The following is a 24,321-nucleotide window of genomic DNA, read 5'->3' as shown; positions in this document are numbered from 1 at the left end:
TCTCTCCCCCAGCACGTCTTCATTAGACATTAGCCGACTTCCTATCCCTCTAGCAGTCCAGATTGGCTTCCCTAGCCCCTCACGGATGAGCATTCTGCCGGCTTCTCCAATGCATGCACCTGTTCAATAGCCAAGCCACTGATTCTCTTTTAACAGGTCCAGTCACTGTGACGGGATCTGACATTTTGACATCGAGAAGACAGAATTGGCATCTGTGTGCTGAACCTAACACGTTGTTCGCTCAGGAGTGTGTTTTTAAGACAAAAGGAAGCATTTTACTACTGAGCTACTCAGAACTTTTTCCCCTCCTGTAACAGCAACGTGATCATTATGAAAAATAAAGAAAATACACAAAATTGGTAAAAAGTCTCCTCTAGTTCCACCAGCAAAAGCAAATCACTATTATTATTTTGATTTCGTTCTACATGCTAAGCTCATACTGTGTTTATGGGATTACATCTGGCTTTTTATTTTTAACGTTTTACCATAAAAACTGTCCAAGTTGCTGTGTCATCTTTGTAAGCATCCTTTTAATTCTTGCATGACTTTCTAGTGAGGGGCAGCTCCATGATCTGGTTTACCAATGTCTTACAGTTACATATTTAGATGGCTTCCAGATCTTCCATGATAGAAATAACGCTAAGGACATTTTATAATTTTTTAAAAAAATTTAGGAATAATGCATCAGACTAGATCACTAGTAAATATTACTAGATCAAGTGGTATTACTATTTGTAAGTCTTACACATTTAAAGAAAACAATAAAACCTAAAGGCAAAGACTTAGCAGGGAAAATATCCACGGTAAATACAACGGACAGTAACTAAGCATCATTCTGACATAATAAGTGCACGTAAATCTGTAAAAGCAAACCAAACGAAAACGGCCCATGACCCAAGTAATTAAGTGGCAAAGACACAAACTGCATGAAATACTAAAAACAAAACAAAACCAAAAAACCCAACAAAACAAAACAAACCATAATTATAACTAGGTCTATGGGAAAATGTTCGGCTTTGTGAGCAATTTAAGAAATTCAAAATAAAACAAGATATGGGACACCTGGGTGGCTCCGTTGGCTAAACGCCTAACTCTTGCTTTTGGCTCAGATCGTGATCTGAGGGTCATGGGGCTGAGCTCCGTACGGGGCTCTGCGCTCAGTGGAAACTCTGCTTGAGACTCTCTCCTGCCCTCTCTTTCTCTCTCATATATAAATAAATCTTTTTTTTTTTTTTTTTAAAGATTTTATTTATTTATTTGACAGAGAGAAATCACAAGTAGACGGAGAGGCAGACAGAGAGAGAGAGGAAGGGAAGCAGGCTCCCTGCTGAGCAGAGAGCCCGATGCGGGACTCGATCCCAGGACCCTGAGATCATGACCTGAGCCGAAGGCGGTGGCTTAACCCACTGAGCCACACAGGCGCCCCTATAAATAAATCTTTAAAAAAAAAACAAGATACTATAGAATTGGGTTTATATAACATTCTTGAGAAAACAAAACTCCTTGGAGAAAACAATGGTTAGCAGTGGTTTGGACAGGGGAACAGGGGACAGGGTATTATAAAGAGACAGCATGAACAAGCTTTGGAGAGAAGATGAAGCTGTACTATAGCCTGATTGTGGTAGTGATCACAGAAATCTAGATTTAAATTCACAGAGTCATACAGCAAGAGAAACCATCAATTTTGCTATATGATCATTTAAAGACCAAAATTTTAAGATATGCTATTGACATTTCAAGGCAAGGACTATAAATTCAGAGGTTATATAGATAAAATGCACATTAGGTACAGATGAATGAATATACATTAGGAAACTAGAAATTCATATAATAAAATATTAAAATCTAAAGTAATCAAGAGTAGCTTCAATTTACCAAAGGGAAAATGTCAGAGCCTTAAGAAAAATAAATAGCTTTTACTCTGCTATTTAAGCTCTCTGGAAAATTTTTGCATTTTGGAGCAAACAGCAGAGAGAAAATAATATTAGAATTTGATAATGCATTTTCTTTGGGGATCCATTAATACTCAACTCTTGATGTAAACTATAATAATAAAATAAGTTAAAATACTTATAAAATACAACACAATAATATTTTTTACCCATGAAATTAGCAAATATTTTTGAAATGGTCTTACCTACACTGGCAAGGACAACACGAATCATACACTATGATATAATGCTGTTGTGAGCGGCAGTTTCCACAATCCTGTGAAACACATGCACACCTGTATGTACAGTATGTGTAGGTGTGTATATGCATAGAGAGAGAGCCTAAAAGATCTGTAATAAGCATATAAAGGTGAAATTAACATGGAAGATTTGTGTGGGCTGGTCTTGTGTGCTCAGAGCTCGAGGTTAGGGAGAAGGGGGATTTCCCCGGGTGCTCAGCTAGAAAGGGGAGTTGCTGTGTATAATACTACGTGTACTGGAATAACATCCGTCAGAGATGCCGTCCCTAGTCTCTCTGTGGGATGCAGATTTCATCAGCGACCTCTCGGCTCGCCGTTCGTGGTGGTCTCCCCCTTTTACAACAGACATGTGTGTACAGGACGGACCGGCCAGGCTGTTCTGGACAGTGCAGCAGTCCGGTCGCTCTACAGACCTCTCTTCTGAACGACACAATCACACATTCCGTTCCCTCCTGGACAGCTCCTGAGGACCCTCAACCTGCCAGGTCCAGGCAGAACTCTGTCCAGCCTTTCAAACCTGCCCCTTCTATTTTACCAGCTCAGCGGCGGGTACCACGGCTCTCCACTCCGCACGCAGAGGTCGCAACTCCCCTTGTGCTCCAGAGCCCATTGGCTTTGTTCCTTCCTGCTCCCCTCCCCTTACCTGGGTTTCCCGTCTCGCAGCAGCTGACCTGTCCCTCTACCCAGTCTTGGCAAGTCTCACTCCCAGGCACGTCTCCATGCTGCAGCCCAAAGGATCTTACTTAGGACTGTGCAGAACTATTACAGTTTCTCCAATGTGTCAAGCTATTTCCCAGCTCTGGGCTTTTAGGAACGCTGTTCCCTCCCCCCGGAATGCCTTCCTATTTCACTCCATCCTCTCTCGCCCCCCCACCCCCACTTCCTCACCTTTCAAGTTCCTGCTCAGTCCCCACCTTCTCTTTGGAGCCTCTCTTCCCTCTACCCCCATCACCCTCCCTCCAGCACATCCTGCTGGAACCCACTCAGCCCTCCAGGTCCCCCACAGCTTCCTGGGCATGGCTGAGACAGCACTGGCCATGCTCATTTGCCCCGGCTGGCTTGCTCTTTTCCATTTCTGAGTGGGGCAGGTCCTATAACTCAAATTCTCTTTGTCTCCTATTTCCAGCCTCCAAATCGGGGAGACATAGAACAGCCCCACCAGGATTTCTCCTGCATAATTCTTAAGGTACCACGGACTCTCAAAAGAGGGATATCACTCAAACCATAGAAGTCGTGCTGGTTTCATCTGCAAAGTGTCTAGCAAAACCCCTCCAGAGTGAGTGCAAGTGGGTGCCTCACTTACGAGACCCAAACGGTGATCAAGGGTTTTCTCTAGTAACACGTTGCTTTGGACATTTCAGTCGGCTTCGTGGAATTGTGGAGGAGATCCAGTGCTGGTCCCACACAGCCAGATTTCCCTAAAATATTTTATTCAATCTACTGGTTCATATTTGTCTTCCCAAATAGGTCTGTGAGCTCTGAGAGCAGGGATCGAGCCTCAACCATCCACACATCTCCAGGGCTGATCCCTCTGTCTGACATGTAATAGATGCTCAATGCAATTTTGCTAAGTAACTTAATTTTCAAAAGGAAGGCTTTTGAAATAATCTCTTAATCTTTATGCATTTCTTTTACCTGCAAGGGTATAGTGTGGTCCAACTAGGCAGCAGGCAGTAGTAGAGGAAGTCACTACAAGGGAAACGTCCCAGGCATTGTTACAAAGAACCAATGCCATTATGAGCTCAAATGCAGGAATTATTTAGCCTCCCTAAGCCTGTCCTTTCGTTTGGAAAGTGGTAATAGTGCCATTACTTGTCTCAAAGGGCTATGCAGACAGAATGGGCAAATACAGGGAGATGCTTAGAACGGGACCGGCACGGGGTAAACTAAAAAATGTTAGTTATTATTATTACTGCAACTCTGATATATTTTCCAATGGACTTTACTGACTTTATTAGTTTGTACCAAAAAAGGGCAGGAAGAGAGTAGAAATAGTCTTTTAGGAGCCTATCTGAGCTGAATTATGTGGTCTCCCTCTGTGCTCGCCACTGAGCTCCCATAAAACCCCACATGTATCTCTCCAAGAGCACTTACTACCGTCTGATAGAGTCATCTCGATGCTGGCACTTATCATGATGGACTGTGTGTCTGCCCATCCAATCTTCTGTGCTTTTGCTATCTCAGCTGCAAAATATCATCATAATACATACTTTAAATTTGCAGAGAATCTTTACTCTTATGCCTCAATGTTTTCACCTTTAAGTGTGATCTCATTTGTCTTTAGCAAGTGGCTATGACACGGGGAGATGGCCAAGTATAATGGCTCAGAAGCGTGCTTAAGGTCATACATCCTTAAGTGCTGAGCTGAGAATTCTGGTCTTGACTCCCTGGGTGCTGACTCACCTACTTCCCCAGGGTGACTCACCTATCACCATTCAAATCTGCCAAATGCTTTCACAGTAATGTTAAGCATGGCCACCACATAACAAAACCTGAGGAAGAGAAGTTCCAAAGAAATAGAAAGCAACAGAAGATCTATACGCTCTCATCAGCTAAAAAATACCAAGACTTCTCTTTCTCTGCAGCAAGTGAAGTAAGAATGAGCGTACTTCTTTATTTCAAAACAAAAGAGTGGACAGCGTTCGTATTGCTATAATTTAGCAGGAGATGTCTCAGAGACAGAGGGGGAATCTCAGAGAAATATCAAAACCTCAGACTTATAGAAGAGGGAACACCAATCAACAGTCAACCCAGGAATGAGAGACAAAAAATGTTCAATGGCGCCCAAGTGGGTCAGCTCAGCCAAAGTTTGGGAAATTAAAAACATCAGGCAAATGTGGGCAAATTAAGTAACATCTGTAGCTTTTACATGTCTTTACAGATAGGTTTCTTGGGTAAAAGTGACTATTGGAGAAAATAACGTATAAATTAAGGTGAGTGCCTTGCAATGGGCAGAGAAGAAAGATGGCAAATAGTGAATGATCAAAAAAGTGTTTTAGCTGCTGCGAAGACACAGAATACTTTGTATCCTACAAAGTAGTATAATAAAAGTAACCCGATTAAGTATTAGCTTCTTGTCTGCAAATATGGGCTCAAAAGAGAATTTAAAAAGCATGAAAAAAAGCATATAATATTTTAATATTACATATTTTAATATTAATTTAATTATTTTAATATTATATATTATAATATTTTAATATTATATATTTAATATTTTAAAACAACCCCTACAGCATGTGTTATAATGATCAAAGAATGTAAGCCCAACATTCAACCATTAGAAATAGTAATAAGGAAGGGAATTTGTTGATAGAACTTGTGCTGTGCTTCTACCTGAAAACACTAACAAGACATCCCCCACCAACTGTTAGCGACTGAGCTGTGTCCCCCACAAATTCACACATTGAGCCTCTGGGCCCCCATGTGACTATATTTGGAGTTAGGGTGTTTAAGGAGGTAACTAGGGTTCAATGAGGTCGTAAGGCTGGGACCCTAATCCGATAGGGTCCTTATAACACCTTATAAGTCCTCGCAAGAAGAAGAGATACCAGAAGTCTCTGGTGTCTTACTTCATTCTCTCTCTTCATGATGTGAGGACACGGTGGGAAGGTGCTGTCAACCTGTGGGAAGAGAGCTCTCACCAAAACCAACTCTGAGGGTACCTTGACCTTAGACGTCCGGCCTCCCAAACTATGAGAGCCTCCCCGTTTGCGGTGTTCTGTAACGTCAGCCCCAGCAGAATATAACAAATATCACCAAAAATAACGTAGAAAGAAAAAAAAAATATTGAAACATAGAAAACAAAACACCCAGGGTGACATTGTTACTATTCTGACGCTAATTTAAATGTGCGACATAAACAGATCGTCCAATGAAGCATAGCTCTGATCAAATTATACCAATACTCAAGAAAACTGTCTCAGTCCTTGCTGAATTAAATCATGGCTTCTTAACCTGTTATCTCAGAGCCTCCACACTTTGGCTCCCACTGGCCCTCCCCACTCAGCGCGCTTCTGAACGCATCTGAGCTTCTCTGCTTGCTGACCATCATTCCAGTCCCTCTGTTTGGAATGCTCTGTCCTCCCCACCGATGCACAACTGCCACCCCCGAACCCTTCTCATGTCGGGAGGGGGGGACCTCACTCACAGACTGCCTCATTTAGAAATCTCTCCCTGTTCCCCACAGAAAGAGGAATGATTTATCTGATGGGTAAGTTTTAGAAGAACAAACTGCATCTGCCAAGCCCAGACTCTCCTTTCTTTTGGGGGGCATTTGCTGACTCCCAGCATGCTTCTCTACTCTTCTCTGCCATGAGCAGGGTAGGGCCCACCCCCTCAGCCCTGGGAGGCCAGCCACCCTCCAGCAGTGCCTCTGACACATGAACAAAGACCAGCCCATTTGCTTGAACACTTTAGCCATATCCACCAAACCAGCCTCCAGTTGAATTTTTTTTCCATCTCTCTGACTTCTGATCTATCTCTCCATTTGTTCCAAACACCAACAAAACCACTGAAGGGGTTACTTATGGACCCTCTACAATGCATGTGTAAATTCACATGTATGTAAAGAGCTCTACATAGTTTCTATCACTCAGTCTCCTCCACAAGCCCAGGAGGTGGGTAGAATTAGCTCCAGTCTATAGATAAGAAGCCTGAGGCTTGCTGGGGTAAGTAGCTTGGGGAGGGTCACAGAGTGAGTCAAGAGCAGAGCCTGGATTCTAGGCCTCGTTGCTAAGCATCTCCACCCATACTAGTTCATTATTTGGTGTTAGAAAATGCCTTTTAAGGTTAGCTCAGGAAGGAAGTGAAAGCATGGAGATTTCCCCACAGAGTGATCTACCAGCCCCTAATTAGAAAGGACTATCACAACAACCCACACGGGCTTTTCCAGCAGCCTCCATGCTGCCTACCTGCTTAATTACTTCAGGTACTAATCTGACGTTTCTCTTTGTCGGTACCTGTGGTTTAATGATCTTTCTACTCCACAGCTGTGAAAAAGTGGGGGCTATAATGGGCGTTGAGGTTTCCTGGAATAACAGAAGCTGTCACCTGGAAGTGAGGTCAACGCTGCTGAGCTGGGGACCATCCCCGGGATGTCGCCAGTGTGAGCTCCCACACCTGCCTGCTCCGGCCGTTCATGCGGTTGGAGGTGGTGGGTTGGGACGAGCAAGGATTTACATGGCCAGGATCTGGAACTAACGCATAAAGTTGCAAGACACTGGGTCTCCTTGGCACCATTTTCTGACCACAGTTAGAGTAATCACATCCTGAGCCCAAAGATGCTGCCTCGTAAAGGAAGCAAATTTAATGTACGCTCTGTCCCCGGGTCAATATTTACTCTTAAAAGAGAATCTTCGCCACACACACACACACATACACAGGCACGAACAAAGTATCTACGAAGTGAATACGTTCATTAGCTTGACCGTACTGATATTTCCGCAATGCGTAGACACCTCCAGTTCCCGGGTTGTATACCTTACGTGTATCCACATTGAAACTGTCAGTTGTATCTCAATCACATTGGGGAGACAGACAATTTTCTCTGTGATTCTACCTTTTTGTCAACCCAGGAACTCTCAGGAGAGGGGGGATACTCTGTAATCTTCCTAATGCACAAGAGTTAAGAGTTTCCTACTGGGAGTTAGGTCATCCGTGAGAAAAAGCACACAACCTCCTCCAGCAGTGTGAAATAAGAGCCAGGGTCCAGGGCACTCTGGTCAGTGAGCACCGTGACTGAGAAGGTGACGCTGAAGTCCCAGACACAGAGTCCACCTTCCTCTGGCCTTCGCGTGGCCGGAGATTCGGAGGATGGAGACACCCGGATGAGCTCACGGGTGTGTCAATGACACCGCTGTGGAAGAAAATGCAGCTTTTACAACTGCACAGTCTGAGACAAATGACCTCATTTCTCTGTGTCTATGTTTCCACATCTGTAACACAGGGAAAATAATAGCTCTACCTCGTCGAGTTGTCATGGGGATAAAATGAATTAACTTAAGGGAAATGCTTCCAGTCGAGTTTGGTGAATTCCCTCAGGACTCTCCCAGCAGAGTATTCTCAGAAATTCTCCCTGATGAAAGTTAGTTGCCAATGATGGTAACTTGCTCAATGGACTATATTATACACCTAAACTACAGGCTGAAGAAAGAAGTAACGTGCACGTCCATTTTGGGTCATTGATAAGCATCTGCTGAACCTACTTGCTGTGTAAGCAAGAAGGGGACAAGAAGGGGGTTTTGAGAACCTGGACTCTATTTTCTCATCCTTCTCTCCTGTCAGTGAAGTGAGGTGGCCAGCTAATACGGACTTTGCCTTAGAGACTGAAAAGACAAGAAATGGCAACTTAGGCTCTCACTTCTGGGTACACCATTGTCAAAACACCCCGCCCTCCCCGTGCTGCTCTGATACCACACCCCACTTCCTCCTGGGTGATGCTTTTCAAAGAAAATACAGTATTGGGTAGAATCACCACAGCAAACGGAAATAGCGATGTTCAGTCCACAGATGAACTCGGAGTTTTGTACAGAATAACACCCAGGGAATCCTCTGTGTGTGTTAGCCACGGCAGGCACTGCTGCTCTGGGTTACTGCCCATCACACGAAGAGGGCTGCCGAGAAGGGGGTGGGATGGGCCAGGGATGGGGACCAGGAGAAGAACAGAAAGAGGCAGAGCAGGGTCAGATGATCTTGGGTAGATCGGAGTGCACGTGGAGTCACCCACATCTTGTTGCACAGAGAAATGTCCCCAAATTAGAAATGAGTGGGTTGTAAAAGCATGTTTGTAATTACAGCTCAGAATCCATGGAAACTGAAATTAGATACTATTTAGGTTCCTACACTAGCCCATTGTCTGACCTATTAATCTGTTCATTCAGAATGAAGTCAAAATTAACTTATAACATTGATCAGCATTTGTCACTATTCTAGGTTATGACATCCTCTACCTGTATTTCTTCCTGAGACATGTCAAATTTATTGTAGGCTTGGTGGCCCATTTGGGGTCCATTTTCTCATTTTAAAAACCACAGATCACTCTGATTCTCAGGGAACATGAGTTGTACCGTATGAGAAGAGAACGGACATATTGTCAGCCACAACTCCAGTGGCCACACACCTCAACGGCAAGAAGGGAACCCACTAGCTCAGAGGTTCTGACTGAGCATCAGCACCCATGGAGAACTCTAGAAATGCAAATGCCCCAGCCCCACCCAGTTCCACTTGAATCAGAAACTCTGTGGGCAGGGCTCAGCAATCCGGAGGCTTCCACTTCCAAGGTGGGCACTGAGGTTGGAGAAAGAGCCCACTAGCGTCAGCTCCACAAGGCCAGGCCCGTGTCCTCCTCATTTTGACTTGCTCAGTCTCCAGCACAGTGCTGGGGACTTGGGTGGTTCTCCAAGCTGGTTCTCCACCAGGTTGATCTGCCTTCAGGGATGCTTGGTAATGTCTAGAGACCTCTTTGGTTGTCACAAACACCTTGGAGGGATGCAACTCACATCAGGTGGGCTGGGGCCAGAGATGTGGCTGAACATCCTGTAATGCACTGGGCAGCCACCACACAAAAGCATTAACCGTGCTAAGTTGGAGCATTCCTGTTCTAACTATACGCATGAATGTGGTGAAGTCTGAGGGTTTCCCTTACCCATCCATCACCGTTTCTCATCACTTCCCCACAGTTAATGAATTCTAGTCCCAGAGAAAGAAGGGTACGCGCAAGCCTGGGGCAATGGGTCTCTCTTTTCCATACTGCCTTCCCCTCTAGGGACCACGAGCAGCGCAGTAACTGACAAACAACACTCTCACAATTTGTCTTTCGACAAATCAATTAGGAATGAATAAATCAGTGAACAAATTAGTTCATCTGCTCTTTTTTTCTTGAAAGCTGAAAGGGCTCTTAGTCATCCAGAGGTCTGTCCTCTCTCATAACAGATGAGAGGATTAAGGCTCAGAGAAATTAAGGCAAGAGATCAAAGTGGCCAGTCTAATTAGGGAAAGAAGTGTTGCTCCGGCTCAGGGCCCCAAATTCTTCTGCATTTATCCCTCTGCTGTGCCTGTGTTCTACTGTTGTGGATGCCGTTCAATGAGGAATATGATCTGGAAAAATGGCTGGGTCTATAGTCACGTAGCCTAAGCACAGAGTATTAGCACTGCTCGCAGAGAAAGACTGTGTAACCTGCCTCATGTGAGACCCGTGGCCCATGCTGATTTTTCTGTGATGTGGACGGTTTCGTGGATTTCAGCAGCTGTAGATACAGTAAGCCAGGCCCTCAGCCCGCGACTGCTCACTGCGCACATCCCAAAGGGGGTTTTCTGTATTCATCATATGCACACAAAATGTGAGAGATTAAAAATGTCGCAGCTTTGAAGAAAAAAAAATGGTAAAAAGAAAAAGAAGCATTTGATTATGGGCTCTATCTCCTGCAAATGCCAAGCTTGACTTTACCTCGTGAATTTTTCGTGCGCCCTTAGGACAATTTTGTGATCAGAGCCATTGTTTGAAATGTACTTCAGCCTATTCTTGTAAGACAACAGGCTCCTAAAAGGACAGCACAGCACTTCATGACTGCAATTTCATTGTTCTCCAGAGTAGAAGGTAGGTGGAGTGAATGAATATCTTCATTTTAACAAGGAATCCATTACAGATTAGTGGCAAAGAACAAGTGATAGGCAGAGAGTACTTGACAGTTTACAAATAGCTCTTCAAAAATGAAGGTAATAAGGAGGTTGCTAGTGCTAATAGGTACTGGAAATTGCTCTTGTTTTTCAAAATTGGTTCTTCATCAGAGTTGAGAAGCATTGTTTTCTTTTAAAATTGTGTTATGTTAGTCAGCCTTTGTATCACAATACTTGCTAAATTGCAATCTACTTTAATTTTCTATTTATCTTTTTATATTCACCCACTACTTGAATATAAGCTCTTTGATTTCAGAGGTAATGCCTAGTTTTTCTTTCTTTCTTTTTTCTTATTTATTTTATTTTATTTTTTTTTTTTAGATTTCATTTCTTAGAACAGTTTTAGGGTAGTTGGGTTATGGACATTGGGGAGGGTATGTGCTATGGTGAGTGCTATGAAGTGTGTAAACCTCGCGATTCACAGACCTGTACCCCTGGGGATAATAATACATTATATGTTTATTAAAAAAATTTAAAAAATTAAAAAAAAAAAAGAATAGTTTTTGGGGCGCCTGGGTGGCTCAGTGGATTAAGCCGCTGCCTTCGGCTCAGGTCATGATCTCGGGATCCTGGGATCGAGTCCCGCATCGGGCTCTCTGCTCAGCAGGGAGCCTGCTTCCTCCTCTCTCTCTGCCTGCCTCTCTGCCTACTTGTGATCTCTCTCTATCAAATGAATAAATAAAGTCTTTAAAAAAAAAAAAAGAATAGTTTTAGGTCTATAGCAAAATTCAGAAGATACAGAGATTTCCCACACATGCCCTGGCTCCCCAGAACCTTCCCCGACGATCATCACCCCCCAGCAGATGTACAGTAGTGACAGGCTGTGACCCTGCACTGGGCTCACCACCATCGCCCCAAGCCCATAGCTCACTTCAGGGCTCATTCTCAGTGTTACGCATTCATTGCCTTTGGACAAACGTGTCAGGACAGGTATCCGTCACTATAGTATCGCCCAGAAGAGTTTTACTGTCTTAAAAATCCTGTGATCAGTCTATACATCCCCCCTTTTTCCCAGGCCCTAAGAGATATTAAAATTTGAAAAATAAAGATGTAATAATAGAAATTATGTGGTGCTGGTAGCATAAGAGTTGGGCAGATTGTCAGAATAAGACAGAGTGTCCTGAAACAGACCAAATATTTACAAAAGTTTCGTGTACAATGAAGAAGCCATTTGAAGTCAGTGGGGAAAGGAAGGATTGCTTCATGAATGGGGCTGTAGTCCATCTGCTAGAACCTATATTCAAGCAAACCTCAAAATAAAATTGATAGGTTGATGATATCAATGTAGAGATAAAACTTCTCTACCACTAGAAGAACTAGACATGTAAATTAATAATCATATCCTCTGGAATTAGGGGAGACTTCTCAACTATACTACAGACCAGATCCAGAAAGGAATATATTCCTATACGATGTTACCTAAAAATGTATGTTACCTAAAACTTATATTAAAGTGAACATCAAGCTAAAACTGATAGGTTGAGGATATTAATGTAGAAATAAAATCTCTCCATTACTAAAAGAACTAGATATGTAGATTAACAATTATATCCTTTGGAATTAGGGTATGATATACCCTAATTCTCAAACATGATACCACAGACCAGCTCCAGAAAGGAATAAATTTCTATACTATGTTACCTAAAAATGTATACTTTGTTATACTTAACAAAGTATAAAACAACAAAGCAGGAGACACAACTGTAATGTATGCAGCTAAATATTTGACAAATATGTGAAAAGCTATTAAACATCAATGAAAAGAGAAAAATCTAATAATGAAATACTATTTACCTACTGAAAAAGACTGACAAAGTTTGAGAGCAGATATCTCACAAAATAAATATTATGAAGGGTGAATAAAATATGAAAAAGGTCAACTTCACTAGAAATAGAAGAAATGTAAATTGGCCAGCTTCATAATCCCTTCTCTATAATTCCAAAATCTAAAATGCTGAGAAAATAGAAAAGAAATCATTCTGTAGTATGAAGTAATTTTGTAGCAAACCTGAGATGAGCTACTTATGATCGATTTTTTACACTAAATGTAACTGTTAATGTTCTTTCCCCAACATACAGATTATTGGGAATATTTTGCAATATACAGTGTATAAGTTTATTACCTTTATAAAGTATAAATTTGGAAACAGATCTGGTCATAATGGCTTGGAGAAGGGACATGTCCAATACTTATGGAAGAAAATATGTATCAAATGACTTTAAAATAAGGCAAGTATATGAAGGTACACATACAAGAATGCCCACTGAGGCATTGCTTAATAATGACATACCCAGAAACATCCTTAATGTCCAAAAATATGATATTTTGGAGTATCTTATAGCAAATAACTACAATGGAATATTTTACAACCAGTAGATTGTTATTCACTACAATAAAGATATTTACAGGATAGAGTTAAGCTAAAAAAGGGATGTACTAAACATGTACCCCTGAAACAAATAATATATCATGTGTTAATTAAGAAATGGTATGTACTAACCACAGCATATATATACTATATATGTTTAATAGGAACTCATTTAAAAAGATATAAATTTACATGTATAAATCTATTTTTTAAATTGTGTCACCATATCATCCATCATTAATTCTCTTTTTTTGTATTTATTTATTTGACAGACAGAGATCACAGGCAGGCAGAGAGGCAGGCAGAGAGAGAGAGAGGGGGAAGCAGGCTCCCTGCCAAGCAGAGAGCCCGATGTGGGGCTCGATCCCAGGACCCTAGGATCATGACCTGAGCTGAAGGCAGAGGCTTTAACCCACTGAGCCACCCAGGTGCCCCTCCATCATTAATTTTTGATGTAGGGTTTCATGGTTCATTGTTAGCATGTAACACTCAGTACCCCATGCGATCTGTGCCCTCCTTAATACCCATCACCAGGCTCACCCCTCCCACACCGCCCCTCTCCCTTCTAAAACCCTCAGTTTGTTTCTTGGAAATCTTTAGTGGGAAAAAAATCTGAACCAAAATGCTATCACTGGGTGGACTGGATTTTAGGTGATTTTAAGTAGTTACTTTTGAGGGGTTCACAATTCAGATTTTGTAAAATGATCTTGGATAACCAAATGGGAAAACTGCTTTTTCATATACTGATTCCTCTTTCATTCCTAACAGTTACATAAAGTGTGATGAATGGTTCCCATTGCAGAGAAGGGAGAGCGGATGCTGGTGGGAGTAAGGACTTTCTTCAAGATTACAGAAGATGTATGATGGGGCCTGTGTCCTCTGATTCCATATCTTGTCCCTTTCCATGGCAAGGCCTCTGCTGACCTGGCCCTGGATATCACCTGGCATGCATTCAGATCCCCAGCCTTGGTAACATTCGGCAATTCAAGAAGTCATTCTTTTGTTTAATACCACCTGATGAGGGGGCACCCTATGGATGACATGTCATGGGGAAGCACTAAGACAACGAAGTCATAGCTCTTGATTTCAAGGCTATTCCAATTCTTATAATAGGGATTCCTCATTTAGGAAAGAGTAGTGGTCTCTAAGTCCATTCATAAGTAGCTTGTTTAGGTCAGAGAATAGACTTTTCCCCCCATAGAAGTGTTACCCATGCTGAAGCCGCACGTGCACGTTTTCTAAAGTACTAGATGATACCCTGAAACCACCTACAGTGGATTTCCAATGGATTTACCAGGCAATGCTTCCCAACCTCCCATTTGGAGTTGGAGAACACAACCGAAGACAGCTTGGGGAAGTCCGGTGAGAAGTTCTTTGTTTACTGAGCAGTGGGATCAGGTCCTTCCCTAGCTCCAGGACACCTGAGGGGTCCCATGGCCAAGGGTGGTGAGAGTAAGGGTGTGGGGAAGGACTCTGGGGAGGTAGCAGAGGTTGGGAGATGAGCCGGGCAGGTGATGCTGAGCATGGAGAAGAGAGGTACAGCAGGAAAAGAGGACGGGGCTGGGAGCGGGGGTGGAGACAGGGCAGGGGACAGCGATGCTGGGGAAGGTGACCTGAGAAAAAGGAGGATGAGGACAAGAAGAAGAACATGTGCAAATGGTGGTCTTTTTGGAGACACAGAGATAGAGAGCTGCCCCCTGATCCATTCCCTTCGATTCTCTTGGAGCTGGATGTGGCCCACGATGGGTAAGTCTTGCTGACGCTCATCCTCCGGGTTGGGCCCACCTGCCTCCTGCCACTGGCTAGAATGTGGAGGTGGTGGCACTGAGTCACCTTGGCATTCATGTTGGCAACGTGTCTGGCCACCTGAGTCTGGATTCTCAGATGGGAGGGAAGTCAGCTGTCAAGCTCACACCACTGTCATTTCGGAGTTCTGGAACATCAGCCAAACATAGAGACTAACGAATACTGCACTTCCCAAGACTTTAGTAAGAAGTAAGAATAGAACAGAAAGCATTTTCTGAACAGTAATCATCCTGATAACAAAACAGAATTTTATTCTTCTACTCTACAAAGTCCTCCTCCCCTCTCTGCTCCTTCCTCTTGTCTGCCTTCAGAATGACCAGCCAATTCTCCCTGTCCTGCTCCCAAGAAAGAGGACGTGACAATGGTAGTCCCGTGGGGCATCTGGCATCAGTGTCATATTCCCATCCCCGCAACGAACAGGGTAAAACAAACACGAACTATCTTCTGGGTACAGATATTTTCCCGAGGTTTAAACATTTGAAATTCAAATTTGCCGGGGTAAGACCTTTGGGAGAGAAAGCAGAAGGAAACACTTTGTAGACTTAGAACCTCCATCATGCTCTTGGGCTGCAAGAAGCAAAAGCCTGAGCTCTGGAACACAGCCCTTTCCTCCTTGAAACAAAACCAAACCTACAGTATCTTGAAAATACCCCTGCCCCTAATTCTCAATGTCTCCCTTGCCCAGGGCTCAGAGAGGAGTGAGCACTGGTCAGGTGTCCACTGCAGTAGGCTGGTCATGCCTACGGGACAGACAGATGGGTCCTGAGGCATGTGGGATGAGGGGCGTGGAGAAGGTCTGAGTACTCTCGGCTCTTCACTGGGGGACTTGTGAATGGCTCTAGGGAAGTGGGGGATTCTTCTTCTCTCTGTTTTTTTTTAAAACCAACATTTCATCTTGTTCTAAAAAGAATCAAAAGCAATATGCTGTTTCATTAATATGTACCTCAGTTTACCTCTCCAGGAAATGAATAAGAATCAGGGATAGCAAAATCTGACATTTACTCAAAACGATTTCACATACGTTTCCCCCATTTGAATACTGTGGTCTTCTAACATATTCAAGTTGCTGTTCTTACCCATTTTTAGAGACAGGAAAATAGGCTCAGGGAGGTGAGGACATATGTTGAAGGTCGCATAGCTAATCGTGGTGGAGTGGGGGACTGGAAGTCAAGTGCCACAGAGGCTGACCTGAGGGCCCTCTGCTGTAAACATTCTCTCCCCTTTATGGGGTCTTTTCCGAAAGACACATAGTTCTTTGATTTCCTGTAAGCTCAGTTCTGTTCTGTAAGTAATTATTTTTAATTACATCTGACTGAGAGAGTTATGCTGACATCTTTGTTAAGAAACCTCTGGGTTCCCACCGCATTCTCCGCAGCTGGTCTTCACAGACAGGATGATTAAAAGGTATTATTCATCTAATGCTGCTCTAAGGTCCTCAAGGGATACCTTCATCTGAGTTGATCCCAGTAATGAAGCCACACTTCCTGTCTTTGCAAAGTTGGTCAGGGAAGCAGGAGCAATTCTGCCTTTTCTGGGTCCGCATCCATGGTGACACCCTACCCACGCTTCCTCCTCTGGGGCCTCTGTAGTTCCTTGCTTCTACCCTGGTGATGGGATGGCTTAAAACACAGTGACAGAAACAGAACATCTGGCCTTCATGCAAACAGGAAGGCAGAGAGGGAGGAGAGAGATTTTCTCCCTGGACCTTCTCTCCCCAGAAGAACTGCGCACATCACCTCCGGCAGGTGCAAGACTGGGACCATGGCTTCTGCCAGCGTCCCCCAGAGTCTGCCTGTAGTTCCTGACTGAAATGCCCTCTTATCTTGCTGGGCTGATTAGACTCTGGAGCTTGTCTAGGGAGCATATCGACTGGCATCCGACTTCTGGGGTCACAGGACCAGGACCAGGGATGGCTGACTTTGGGAGCAGCAGGACATGGGTAGGCAAGTCTGGCGCAGCCCGTCTACACCAACTGCAGCTATGTCTCCGCTGGGCCTGCAGTAAGCTAAGAAACCCAGGCCGGCTTCTGACTGGAGAAGACGGCATTCTAACGGGAATGACTCTTAGCAGACAGACGAGAAGCGTCTTACAGAAGCTGTTCCATGGGGAAACGTTCAATGCTTGGTTTCAAATCTGCAGTTGGCATGACTGGGTTTGAGGATGAAGAATGGCTCTTTAAAACCAAGACTGCTCCCCAGAGTCCTCAAGACTCTGGTTCTTTCTGCTTTCAGAGAACCCAGGCAGCACAAAAACTGAGAATTTCCTTGCTTTGCGGTGATGCCGTAACATTGTCACCAAGGTGACGTGTGTCTCTCTCTGCTGCTTAGAGGGAGGTTGGAGTTGGAACAAGAGCGAACCTCCAATGTCCGATTCTAGGCTCCCTGTCAACCTTTAACTGAACTGTTTCCAAACAACCCATCAAGGAAGAACTTTTAATTTACCTTTAGTAATTGAAAGGGATGCAGTAAGCATCAGGTTACGGTTCTTCGCATGAGAGAAGAAATATTAGTGCATTTGATAATTAGAGTCTCTGCTTTCCTCTCTGTTGATCCTAAAACTTTGTTTTACCATAATTCTGGGACTCATTGGTGAAAGGCAGTGACATGTTAGAACTTGGAGAACTTTGTCTAAAGTTACATATACTGACCTTGTGGACATTCTGAGTTCAGCATTTGGAACCACAGATTGCATAAAAATTCTTTCCAGAAAATACTGTGACTCCTTAGATGCGCAGTTAGCCATGACAGTCCTATCTCACACACACACACACACACACACACACACACAGAGTTTTAATTTGGCTGGAGATTCTCTCCTGTGCTGAAATCTACCTCCCAGATCACTTCTCCCACTTACCCTGAGACCAACAAGGCCATTTCCATATATTGAGCAATAGGATTATTAGACATTCTGCATACGTGTCTCACTGAAATCAAAATGCTCCCTTGCCAGCCTAGTATTTCACCAGTCTGATAAACCTACAAAAAATGGAAATTAGGTGAGTTTGGTATGAAATTTATTAAATCTGTGAATTCTGCTGATTATCACCTTTTTATCTTTTTTTTTAAACAACTAAACAGAAAACTTTCTGCTTTGTTAAAAGCCTATTTCTCCCTTTTAAGTGAAGATCAGAAAATTGCTAGTTAGGACTCTTTTCAATTATCTTGCTTATATTGATGTGGCATATTAAAGTCACCCCCAAGCCTTCTCTTTCCCATACAAAGTAATATCTATTCTTTATGCTTTTCTCCAAAAAGTATTCATATTCAAATTTCAAATGATTTTTTCCCCCCTACTCACTGGGTAACATCTGATTTCCATATGAACTTATTAAAATGCTGAGCCCAAGGGCATTTCTGTAATATGAAGTTCAAGGTCTAGGAAAGCAAACACAGTCACCACGTTCCTTGATTCTCTGCTAGAGGCAGGAACCTGGGCTATACAAAGGGACCGAGGTCCTCACTGTGGCCAGCTCTTGTGTTCCCACCAAGAAAAAGAGGCCAGTACAAAGCTCAGCGAGGAACTGGCAAGTCTGGGAAAATCACTTCATCTCTGCGGGTCTCAACTTCTTGGCCTATAAGACCCGGGAGTAGAGATTAATCTCAGCAGTCCATTTGTGCCGCAGCCCTCTAAGGGGAGGGGGTTGCTACTTGTGCTCGCCATTCTACTATTCTAACATACTTGCAGATGGGAGCCTGCCATCCTGGAGAAACATGCTTGCATTCCGATGTTATAGGAATAACATAGAAATGATCTGTGCCATAACATTCACACAATACATATTCATTGAGCATGGATGATAGGCATTTCCTCCTTGCAACACTCACATTTTAGTGGGAGCAACAAAACATGGATACAGCAGCCCAACAGAAGCCAGGGGCATGTGAGTAACTTTGTGTCTATAATTTTCGTTCTAACAGTTCTAAGACAGGAGGGATTCAGAAGGTCTCAGAGCTAGAAGGAATCCCCCCTGCCAAGCCGTCCTTTCCCTAAGTTAGAGTCCCTTGTGCAGGGCTCTACAAAACGTCCAGGGGTAGGAAGTGAACTCTTCTTCTGGGGAGAGCATCGCTCTTTAACTGCCTGGCGGGGAGGCACCCAGAGCCTGCCGCTGTCCTTTGAAGCCGGTCCTGCAGTTCCGTCTGCTCAGTAATTGGTGCACACACCCCCCGCTGTGTTTACTTTTAAAAAGAAAAGAAGAAAAAGTCACACAGGTGGAACCCAGGCATCTGAAAACACTGTCCGCACGGCGCATGCTTCCTGGCATTTTCTGCTGAGCCCGCTCGGGTCTCTGCGCAGCTCGGAGAAGGAGAAAACGGAGTGGGGAGGCGTGGAGCTGGGAAAAAGGCAGAGGAAGAAGTGAGAACTAGCTCTGTCTGACTAAACTCACTAGTTCCTTCTCAGAATTCTAGAGTTTAGACTTCATTTTCAAGCTGGCAGCAACTTCTGTCACCCTTATCTATTAGAAACCAACCGCTATTTTGTGGTTACGTGAGAAAAGCAAACATACACCTCCAGACGCTTGAGACTGTCATGAAGGATGACAGACACTCACTCGAGCAGAGCCCAGTTTCTGATGAGGCTGGTTTTTTGCTCTGTGCCCGGTGGGGCTACTCTTCAGGGAAACCCAGGTCAGTGCTGGTCCAGGTGCGTCCTTCCTGACTGAGGTGACAGTGATCTGGTCAGACTTACACTCTGTGTAGGCAGTTGTCAGGACTGGGAACCAGCACGTCAACCCTCCTCATTATGGGAAAAGGAAAAGTCATCTCTGGACCCATGTTAAGAGGGTTACGTGTTTTTCAGGTGGTTTGCATATACCTTCAAGGCAGGTGACCGACCATTCTTCCCTCGGGTAAGTAAAACACATTTTATCACTCGCTACGATAAACAGAAAACCTCATTAATTCAGTCTACTCCTCATCTGTGATTAATGTGGAATATGTGTCAAATTTCACAAGAAAGTGTTAGATGGAGAGTTATCTCTGGAGAACATATCTTGGTAAACGTTTGGGAAGTGCTAACACTATTTTGAGTCTAAAGTGGATAAGTTTAAGTGTGTACGTTATAGATATTTACAATGGAAATAACAAGTTAGAAATAACATGATTGGCTACGCTGATTGAGTGCCTACTGTGTACTTGACATTCATCCAAAAAAAAAAAAAATGCCCGAAGCAGCTCTTTAAAGTGGAAATCATCACCCTACTTCACAGATGAAGAAACCAGGTACAGAGGTTAAACATCTCACATAAGGATTTACTGCTAAAAAGGGAAAGAGCCACGATTTAGCACAGAAGGCCCACTCCACTCTCCAGGCCAGCCAGTTTCTATGTTTAAAGGTGGCGGCCTCCAACGATCTATTTGTAACAACTTACTTTACCTGCCCCCGAAATTGATTAACTAGAATTAAAACAAGGGAACTGTTTATTGTGATTTAATTAATTCATTTCATTAATGCAGACTTAGTTTTCTTACTGTGCATCTGTCATACAGAAGATTCACAATATACATCTGGGGAGAAAGACAAGACAGCAAACATAGGAGTACCATGTTCATTTCTACTTTATCGTTATATGCAGGGTGGGTCTAGAGATCTGAGCCCCTCTGCATCCCTACCTTCCCTGCCAATGACCAGGGATCTACCCCACCTTGGCTGCCTCCAAAGCCATCGCTGCTTCAGTGCTAAGATACTCTATGCTTTGGGAGCCCCTGGGTGACCCTTAAGTATGGGATCCCGGGAAGGAAAGACAAGATAGAATATTTGTACAATATTATGTTTTGTCCTTTGTTTCTAGACAAATGGCCAACTCTGTATGACCTACACATTATTTTGGTCTCCAGTTTTAGTGCAGAAGTATACCTCATTTCATTAAACTTCATTTGATTGTATTTTGGATATTGCTTCTCTTGCAATCCTGCTTCAAGCAAGTCTATCAGCACATTTTCCCACAGCTTTTGCTCATTCCATGTCTCTGTGTCACACCTCGGTAACCCTTGCAATACTTCCGACTTCTTCATTATTGTTGTATTTGTTATGGCGATGCGTGATCAACCATTTTCGGTGTTACTATTGCAATTGTTTTGGGGTGCTATAAACCGCACCCACGTAAGATGGTGAATTCAATCAATCAACGTGGGTCCTGACTACTCCACCAACTTGCGGTTTGCCCCTCTCTCTCCCTCTCCCTATTCCCTGAGACATAATAATATTGAAATTGAGCCAGTTAATGACCCTACAAGGGGACTTAAGTGTTTAAGTGAAAGGAAGAGTCACACATCTCTCTCTCTAAATCAAAAACTAGACATGATTAAACGTAGTGAGCCAGGCCTCTTGTGACAGTTAGCCAAGTTATGAATGCAAAGGAAAAATTCCAGAAAGAAATTAGAAGTGTTCTTCTACTGAACATGAATGATAAGAAAGCAAGAGAGCCTTACTGCTGATACGGAGAAAGTCTGAGCAGTCGGATGGAAGATCAAGCCAGACAAAGCCACACGCAGAGCAAGACCCTAACTCTTGTCAAGTCTATGAAGGCTCAGAGAGGTAAGGAAGCTGCAGAAGAAAAGTGGGAAATTAGCAGAAAGTAGTTCATGAAGATAAAGGAAAGAAGTCATCTCTGTAACATAAAAGAGCAAGGTGAAGCAGGAAGTGATCCAGAATCTGTCTTAGATAATTAATGAAAGTGGCTACAAGAAACAAGAGTGTCAATGCAGAGGAACCAGCCTTGTGTTGGAAGAAGATGCCATCTGCAACTCTCATAGCTAGAGAGAAGGTAATGCGTGGCTTCCAAGATTCAAGGGACAGGCTGACTCCCTTTTTAGGGGCTGATGCAGCGGCACACTGCAGAGGGGGCGGAAACAGCCAGAGAGCCAGAATTAGAAGTGGAGCCTGAGGAAGGAACTGACCTGCTGCGATCTCATGGTTAAACCCTAATGCATGAGGGTTGCTTCTCATGGATGAGCAAAGAAAGTGGATTCTTGAGACGGAACCTCCTCCTGATGTTGCTGTGGAGACGGTGGAAATGAGGAAGAGAGATTTAGAGCATCACATAAACTTGACAAAGCAGCAGCAAGGTTTGAGAGGACTGATCCCAATTGTCCAAAGAAGTTCTCCAGTGGATAAAATGCTACCAAATGACATCACATGCTACAGAGAAATCACTCATGAAAAGAAGGGCTAATTAATGTGGCAAACTCAATTGTGTTATTTTGACGAATTGCTACAGTCACTCCCACTTTCAGCAACCACCACCCGGATCGGTCAGCGGCCATCAACACAGAGGCAAGATCCCCCACCATCAAAAAGATTAAAACTCGCTGGAAGCTCAGATGATGGTTAGCATTGCTTAGCAATCAAGTATTTTAAAATGAAGTATATACATTGATTTTTTTAGACATAATGCTATTGTACACTTAGCAGACCACTGTATAGCGTAAATGTAAGTTTTACATCCACTTAGAAACCAAAAATTTCATTTGACTTCCTTTATTGTGATATTTGCAGGTAGTCTGGAGCCAAACCCATAATAGCTCCCAGGTATGCTTGTGGCACAAATATAGGGTTCCTTCATTCTCCATCAGTTAAGGGCTTGGTCTTCCTGAGACATGTAGCGTATCATTTCTGAAACATTCAGAAGCGTACTCTTTAACAAAGATGACACATTTACTTTCAACAAACTGGAAAGCTATATTATTTTAGGTGCCTAATATTCACAAACTCTACCAGCCCAATTTTTCTTAAGACACAATAAAGTAGACTTTGACATTGATTTCTACATAAACTCACACGCTTACTGCTATCTCAGGCTAGATAGGTAAGATTCATTTAAGAGAATATAGGATTTCAAAAAACTTGACTCTTCTCCCTGAGCATACCCCTATTACGAATTAGGGCTGGAGTCATTCATTCATATTGAAGAAAAAAGAAATTCTCCAGGCAAAATATTTCTGTATCAAATAAATACTCTGAGGGAGCTCTAGGAAGAGGGGTTTGGGGTAAACCATGTTTTAAGAAACAAAACAGAATGTGAAGTAAATTCTTTCACAGTAACTTTAACAATGGTGAAAATCAATCTGAAAGAAGTTACACGGCTTGTCATAGAGTCTGTTTTTAGTTTAATTCCTGCCACTTGACATCCGTTCTGGAAAGTTCCTGGAAGGCTTTGTATTTCTACCAGAATCAACATCACTCAAGGTTCTCCATCAGATTTGACTCGTTAGTGACCCAGCTACACTGTCAACCCTGAAGTATTCATTTGTCATTCTAATGGGAAGACCACAGAATACACTGGTAACAACAAGGGAGTGACACTATAATTAACTCCACAGTGATTAACTCTAATTGACTTAAGTGAAAAGATGATCACAAATTAAGATAACTGAAAACTTAGGCCTTGATGCTCTCAGCCTATCCTCACCATCTGAATTTACGAGATAACCTGTTCAAATACTCTTTCTTACTTAAGCTATTAGAGATCCGAATCCCATGGTGTATCCCATCAACTTTGTCTACCTGAGTGATGGAAGTCTGCTATTATTCTCTCTGATATTGATTTATAGGTAGGGGTGAGGAGGAGGAGCAGAAAAGAGTGAAACAGACAATCACTTTTATAATGCTGGGACCCTGGCAGAGGATCTCTAATTTACTAAATCAGGGGGTTCTCTAATTTGGTTGCACAGGATCATTTCTGTGCTCTCACTGTTGTGTGACATAAGGAACTAGGGAAATGAGAAAGACATTTCTTGCACCTGGTCCTCATGACATTTATAGAATAGAAAGGGAATGAAGGAAACTCGATCAGCATCTTAAGTCAAAGCACTGTGTTGGGCACTGTCCGCCATTGCTCATGGTCTTGTTAGGTCTTCACAGCAAACTTTAAATAATGGGCTTCAAAACCCCCTGATCCCATTTTAGAGAAGAGGCAACTAAAGTCCAAAAAAGTTTAAAATGGTTTTTAAAAAAACTTTAAAAAGTTTTGTTCTTTTGTTCCAAAAAAAGAACAAAATTCTAATGCATGCTACAATGTAGATGAAACTTGAGGACATTTTCGTAAGTGAAATAAGCCAGACATAGAGGACAAATATTATGATTTCACTTAGATGAGGTAGAGAGAATAGCCAAATTCATAGAGACAGAAAGTAAAATAGAGGTTACCAGACACTGGGGAGAGGGGGGCCTTGGAGTTAGTGTTTAGTGGGAACAGAAATTTTGGGAAGTTGAGAACTTCTGGAGATGGATGGTGGCTGTGGGTTGCACAAGGTGAACGTACTTAATGCCACTTAACTGCAC

General features: G+C 43.1%; 1 protein-coding gene across 5 annotated transcripts in view; it reads right to left on the bottom strand.

Annotated features, from left to right (window-relative positions):
* PRKCQ (protein kinase C theta) overlaps nt 1-24,321 on the bottom strand; it is a 182,078-nt gene that overhangs the window by 131,649 nt on the left and 26,108 nt on the right. The window contains exon 1 of one of the 5 annotated variants that reach the window (XM_032349800.1): nt 2,835-3,018. The exons of 3 other annotated variants lie outside the window; for them this stretch is intronic. The gene's annotated coding sequence lies outside the window, so the exon portion shown is untranslated. Of the gene's footprint in view, nt 1-2,726; nt 2,775-2,834; nt 3,019-24,321 lie in introns of those variants that run through there. One more of the 5 variants, XM_032349797.1, reaches the window with a different exon arrangement.

This window comes from Mustela erminea, chromosome 6, assembly GCF_009829155.1.
Source record: "Mustela erminea isolate mMusErm1 chromosome 6, mMusErm1.Pri, whole genome shotgun sequence".
NCBI lineage: Eukaryota > Metazoa > Chordata > Mammalia > Carnivora > Mustelidae > Mustela > Mustela erminea.
Note: the sequence above shows the minus strand (reverse complement) of the source record. Positions and strands in the feature narration are given on the sequence as shown.